Here is a 7,258-nt window from a genome sequence, read left to right as displayed (position 1 = left end):
ATTACATTCATAGACCACAACTTGTTCAGCCATTCCCCAATCGATGGACATTCCTACAATATCCAATTTTTTAGCATCACAAAAAGAACTGCTACAAATATTTTTGTACATGCATATCCTTTTCCCTTTTTAATGGTCTCTTTGGGATACAGAACTAATAGTGGTATTGCTGGATCAGAGTATGTACAGTTTGATTGCCCTTTGGGCATAGTTCCAAATTGGGGAGGTATGATTTTAATGCCTTGCCTGGAAGATACAAATACTTTGTCCCAGGTATGCTTTGATCTTTCTGTCTGTCATTACAATAAATATCTATTTAAAAACTATTAGGCAACTCAAATTACATGTTGAATAAATCTTCCAGTGAGAAGTGCTATGCGGATAACACAGGAGCTATTTGTCTTTTCTATGTTGGATTTGTGGATGGTAGAAGGTTTGACAACATTGATTATGAGAGAGGAGTGAGTGGGCAAGGAGTTTAATGAAGGTACTTAAATATAAGATATAAAATGTAATAATACAAAATTCTGCCTTCTCTGACTTAAGGTAAAAATATTGTTATTAGAAATCTCATGATAAGATTGAAAACTAAACAGTATGAAACTGTATCTATATATGGTTTCTTTAGCACATTCACTTCAAGAAGTTAGCTAGGGAAATTTCCAGCAACATGGCTGAGTGGTTGTATCTAAACCAAATTTCTCCTTGGTTTCCTACCCATCACCTCAAAATAGCATGAAATCTGCCAAGTAAAATTTTTTTTAAAAAGAAAAAGGAGAGGAAAGAAGAAATCTTTACAAGGAAAACCTCAGAAAAACATTCATCAGAGGACTGAAGAAGTGAATAAACAAAAAGGAGCAAAAAGGAAGGAAGAGGAAAAGGAGGAGAAAAAAAAAATCTCTAGGCAAAGGTGGTAATACTGCAATAACAACTAGATCCCCAGGAGTGAAAATTTGATTAGCACTAATAGTAGTGGAGAAGCTAAATAACTCCCCCTGCCAAAAAAAAGAGGATTTGAGGAAGAGATTTGGAGCTCTTAAAGATAGTTTTGAAAAGAAACAATAGAATCAATGGTGTAGACTAATATAACAGTGGACACTGTGAACAAGGGAATAGTAGAGATACAGAAAACATAGAACACAAAAATGGTAAGAAATATTATAGCAAAGCCACAAGACAATAAATTAAAAGAACACTAGAGGTTTTGCAACTGACCTTGAGAATGTAGCTTAGTCAGATGAATAATCAAGACATTCAGTGGGAAATTACTGTAAATGGCTTCTTCCACACTACACCTGCACTAAAAATTAAGCCAACAGCCCATAGATAGTAGAAAAAGGGAACCAAAAACAAAACTAACACAAGCACAGGGTCACCAGAGACAAGACAGCAATATGTTTAGCTTGCAGGGCTCTCTGTCCAATGGAAGCAAATGCAGACTATCTCCTACACCCTAAGAAAGCCTGAGTGTGCTTGCAAACTTAGAGCAGGTCCTTGGGGAGCAGCATCAACCAGTGCTGAAATCAGAATGGCCTAGGTGCCTGAGGATCCCAGATCCTTAGAATTCTTAGAAGGACCCTAAAGATCCAGCACTCTAAACCTCAAAGATCCTAGGTGTTAATCCCAGAAGGTGGACATTAGCACCAGAACCCAGGGGGACCCAGGATAACTACTTCACCCAAAAACATATTGAGTGATATATCTTGATCCAATTTATACTAAAGCTAGCAAGATAAATCAAAGAAAACACCAACCAATATAAAAAATTATTGCAAATCTCATGATCATCTAAAAGGAGAGTAACTTTATAAAAATGAAGATTCAAAAGAAAAACATTCCACAAAAAACATATACAATACTTAGAAGAAATGAAGCAAGAGATAACTTAAATGACAGGTGTGGAAGAAAAAATTATAAGGAAAACAGCCTAAGAGATAAAGTAGAAAATCTTGCCCAAGAAATGGACTCCTTGAATAACAGAATATACCCCCCAAATCAATGATCCCTTGAAACAAGAAATATTAGAACAGAACCAAAACATTGAAAAAATAGAAAATGTAAGATATGCAATATAAAAAACAACTGACCTAGCAATCAAGTCAAGGAGAGATAATTTAAGAATCACTGGATTTGGGAAGCCAAGATGGTAGCATAGAGGAAGCATTATAGCTAAGCTCTCCCAAAATTCTCTTCCAAACAATTTTAAAACAACTCCTCAAATTGAATTCTGGAGCATTATAATCAACAAAAGGTCAGATTTGGCCAAATGGTAAAAGAGGTACAAAACTTCATTAATGAAAATAACTCCTTAAAAGGCAGAATTGACTAAATGGAAAAAGAGGTACAAAAACTCACTAAAGAAAACAATTCCTTAAAAATTAAAATTGGGCAGGTGGAAACTAATGACTCCATCAGACATCAAGAAGCAATAAAACAAAGTCAAAAGAATGAAAAAATAGAAGAAAATGTGAAATATCTCATTGGACTAACAACTCACCTAGAAAATAAAGGAGAGATAATTTAAGAATTATTGGACTACCTGAAAGCCATGATCAAAAAAAGAGCCTAGCCATCATATTTTAAGAAATTATAAAGGAAAATTGCCATGATATCTTAAAACCAAAGGGTAAAATAGAAACTGAAAGAATCCACGCATCTCCTGGAAGAGATCCTAAAATAAAAACTCCCGGGAATATTATACCTAAATTCCAGAGTTCCCAGGTCAAGGAAAAAATACTTCAAGCAGCCAGAAAGAAAGTACTCAAACACCATGAAGTCATAGTCAGGATCACACATGATTTCGCAGCTATCATGTTGAAGTAGTGGTAGGCTTAGGAATGTTGTTATGTTACATTACGTTACGCTACGCTACATTACGCTGTGTTATGTTTTGTTATGTTATGTTATGTTATGTTATGTTATGTTATGTTATGTTATGTTATGTTATGTTATGTTATGTTATGTTACCACCAAGGGGCAAAAAGTAGCTAGGATTAAAACCAAGAATCATTTACCCAGCAAAACTGAGTATCATTATTCAATAAAATAGAGGACTTTCAAGCATTCCTGATGAAAAGCCCAGAGCTGAATAGAAAATTTGACTTTCAAATACAAGACTCAAGAGAAGCATAAAAAGATAAACATGAAAGAGAAACCGTAAGGGATTCAAAAAAGCTAAACTTTTTACATTCCTACATGGAAAGCTGATACTTGTAACTTCTAAGAACTTTCTCATTATCAGGGCAGTCAGAAGGAGTATACATAGAGGATATGAATGTAAGTTGAATATGATGGAATGGTATCTAAAAAAAATGAAGTGGGGAGAAAAAAAGATGCATTGGGAGAAGGGAGAAGGGAAAGGAAGAATGGGGGAAATTATTTCATATAAAAAAGGCATGCAAGGAAGAGCTTTTACAGTGGAGGGAAAAACAGGGTAGGAGGAGCAATACTTGAATCTTGCTCTCCTCTGAACTGGTTCAAAGGGAGAAGAATATATATACAAACTCTTACCCAACAGGGAAGTAGGAGGGGAAGGGGAAAAGAAAAAGGCTGGGTGATAAGAGGAATAACAGATTAAGAGAGTCAGTAGCTAAAACCAAAACAGACATCTGAGGAGGAAGAGAATAAAATAAGAGAGAAAGAAATCTAAACAGAGGAAAAAGGATAGAGAGAAATACACAGTTAGCAATCATAACTGTGAATGTGAATGGGATGAACTCACATATAAAACAGAAAGAAATAACAGAATGGAATAGAAACCAGAATCCAACAATATGTTGTTTAAAAGAAACATACTTGAAACAGAAAGACACACAGAGTTAAAATAAGGAGCTGTAACAATGTTATACTTCAACTTAAGTAAATATGACATGGCTAGCAATCATAATCTCAGATAAAGTAAAAGCAAAAATAGACCTAATCATAAGAAATAAGCAGGGAAACTACATTTTGCTAAAAGGTATGATAGACAATGAAGTAATATGTCAATACTAAACAAATATGCATGAAATGGTATAGGATCCACATTCTTAAAGGAAAAGTTAGAGTTACAGGAAGAAATAGACACCAAAACTGTTTCCTCTCTCTGAAACTAGACAAATATAACCATAAAATAAATAAGAAAGATGTTAAAGAGATAGATAGACTTTTAGAAAACTTAGATATGATATGATAGACCTCTGGAGAAAACTGAATGGGAATAGAAATGATTATACTTTTTTCTCAACTATATATAGCACCTTCTCAAAAACTGACCGTCTAATAGGACATTAATATCCCCACAAAGAAATGCAGAAAAGCAGAAATATTAAATGCACTCCTTTTGGACCATAATACAATAAAATTATATTTTAAAAGGGCTTTGGAAACATAGACAAAAAACTAATTGGAAACTAAATAATCTAAAACTAAAGAATGAATGAGTCAAAGAAGAAATCATAGAAACAATCCATAATTTCATTAAAGAGAATGACAGCAATGATATGACATACAAAAATTTGTGGGATTCAACCAAAGCAGTACTTAGGGTTAAACTTCTATCTTTAAATGCTTATATCAATTTTTAAAAAAAGAAAGAGCAGAGCAATGAATTGGGGTGTGTAACTAAAAAAAAAAAACAAGAAAAAGTACAAATTTGAAAATCTCCAATTAAATACCAAAGTAAAAATCATGAAAAATCAAAGGAGATATTACTAGCATTAAAAGTAAAATAACTATTGAACCAATAAATAAAACTAGGGGCCGGTTTTTTTTAAAAAAATACATTATTGGTTAATTTGATTTTTTTTAAAGAAGAAAAATTTCCAGTATCAAAAATAAAAAGGGTAAATGCACAACCAATGAAGACGAAATTAAAGCAATTATTAGGAGCTATTTTGCCCAACCATGGTCCAATAAAACTGACAATCTAAGTGAAATGGAAGAATATTTACAAAAATATAAATATATAAATAATAATTAGAAATATTAAAAATAATAAAAAATAAGTTGCCTAGATTAACAGAAAAAATAGCATACTTATCTTAGAAAAAGAAATTGAGTAAGTCATAAATGAGCTCCCTAAAAAAAAATCACCAGATGGATTTACAAGTAAATTCTAACAGACATTTAAAGAACAACTAATTCCAGTGCCATATAAACTATTTGGAAAAAATAGACAAAGGAGTCCCGCCAAATTCCTTCTATAAAACTAATATGGTTTTGATATGTAAGCCAGAGAGAGCAAAAATAGAGACCAATTTTCCTGATAAATATTGATGAAAATTTTTAAATAAAAAACTAGCAAAGTGCTTTCAGCAATATCTCACAAAGATCACATACTATGACCAGTTGGGATTTATACCTGGAATGTGGGGCTAGTTCAGTGTAAGGAAAGCTATAAACATAAATGACCATATCAATAAGAAAAACAACAAAAAGCATAATGTAATAAATGCAGAAATTTTTTGAAAAATACAATAGCCATTCCTAATTTTAAAAAATCAGTAGCTTTTCTTAAAATGATAAATAATATACATCTAAAGCAAAATACAAGCATTTTTTTTTGTAATGGGGATATGCCACCACTTGCTTCAGCGGCTGTGGCCAGGCCACCAGAGAGTGAAAAGGATGCAGTAGAGAGTGAATAGATTTCATGGGCCAGGTGGAAGAATATAGGACAGCTTCATTTATTAAGCTGAAGAAAAGGGCTTATACCTTTTTAGGCAAGCAGATCAACAAATTCGCATGTGAGACATTTATTATATAGCATGACTTCCACGTGCTTTGTTCCTCTTTTGCTGTAAACAATATTGTGTTAATAGCCCACATGTGGTGTTTAGCATGAGTGCTTTGGAGAGAGCAGGTGTGTGCCTGGCGTGGGGTGGGGGTGTGGTTGGAGAGCCCACATGCTGTTATCAGCCCAAGGGCAAGAACAGGTTTCAGGGAAAATCTGGCCTGTATCTTATCCCAGAATGGACTTTCTCAGAGCTGGCCCTCTACATCTCCCGACTATTATTATAAGTTGATGATTATAAGCTTAAGTTGATGATGAGTCAAATAACGACTTGTAGAAGACAGGGCCTTAATGAGACACAATAGTGTTAGGAAGGCAAACAAGGGAAGAAAGTGGCAACAATGTTGCTTTGACTTGCTTTAGGAGTTGCCTTCAGGATCAATTCCTGGGGCTTTGCTGTGTTCATTTAGGTGGGTGATAAATTCTAAGTCACATATATCTCGTGTCACATTACGATTATGCCATAAATTTGTAGATACAAAGAAATAGGGATATGGGAGACAAGCTTGTACATAGTAATCCCCTTTTAAGTAAATATGGGAAGGATTGATCGCTGCATTGACAAATCAAAGGGGGCAGTCCCCTTTATGAATATAGATACAGAAAGTCAAAATCGATTGTCTCTTTGAGATTCAAAAAGTCCTTCCTTATACAGCTTTCTGGCAAGGAACATCGTCCATGAAATCCTCTGGTCCTTAGTATCTGTTCCAGCCATCTCCAGCACTGCATCTCAGCATCTTCTTCTTCTCTTCTTGTAGGAACCAGCTTTCTGTCCATTCTCCTACAAGAGTGATCTAGCACAATTCCAAATTACCACCTCCAATCTTCATAACCCCGATCATTCTCACAAACTCAAAACTTGAACCATGGCCTACTGTCATATTTAAGAAATTCACATCAGAAAACCAGTGTCCTACAGTCTACATTCATCCATTATAAATTTCCTCATCAGGAGGATGAGATGTCACTTAAATAATTAATAATAGGCTTCAGTACATACATAAATACATTAAATACTCAATTTTTAACACAATGCATATAGACTCTTAACCTTTTACTCATGTCATGTTTCTTTGATGGCATTTATAAAATAAACCCTAAACGATTTTTCTTTTTAGCATCATTAATTGTAACAAGACTTTAGAATCAAATAACAAAATAACATTCTCACATTGCTTAAGGAATATTTACAAAGCGAGCCCTAAGTGGCTCACACACATTTCTACTGTTGTTTATAAAGCTTTCCTTAAGTAACACAAATTCCAAAGTATAATAACAAAGTTTCTAGTTACTGCAGAATTCCTAAATGTCACAAAATTTCCTAGTAAAAATGTGTTGTAATAGAATCTCACATTGGTAACAGTAGGAGACTGATCACAGGACAAATACTGCTGCTCTTAGAATCCTTTAAAACAAAGCGAACATCTTAATGTGAGTCTTAAGCAGGTTGTAGAATTTTTTTTTGCACATGTTCTAGTTCTAGAT

This window comes from Trichosurus vulpecula, chromosome 2 (genome assembly GCF_011100635.1).
Source record: "Trichosurus vulpecula isolate mTriVul1 chromosome 2, mTriVul1.pri, whole genome shotgun sequence".
In the NCBI taxonomy this organism is placed as follows: domain Eukaryota; kingdom Metazoa; phylum Chordata; class Mammalia; order Diprotodontia; family Phalangeridae; genus Trichosurus; species Trichosurus vulpecula.
The sequence above is the reverse complement of the archived record's forward strand: the minus strand, read 5'-3'. Positions refer to the sequence as shown.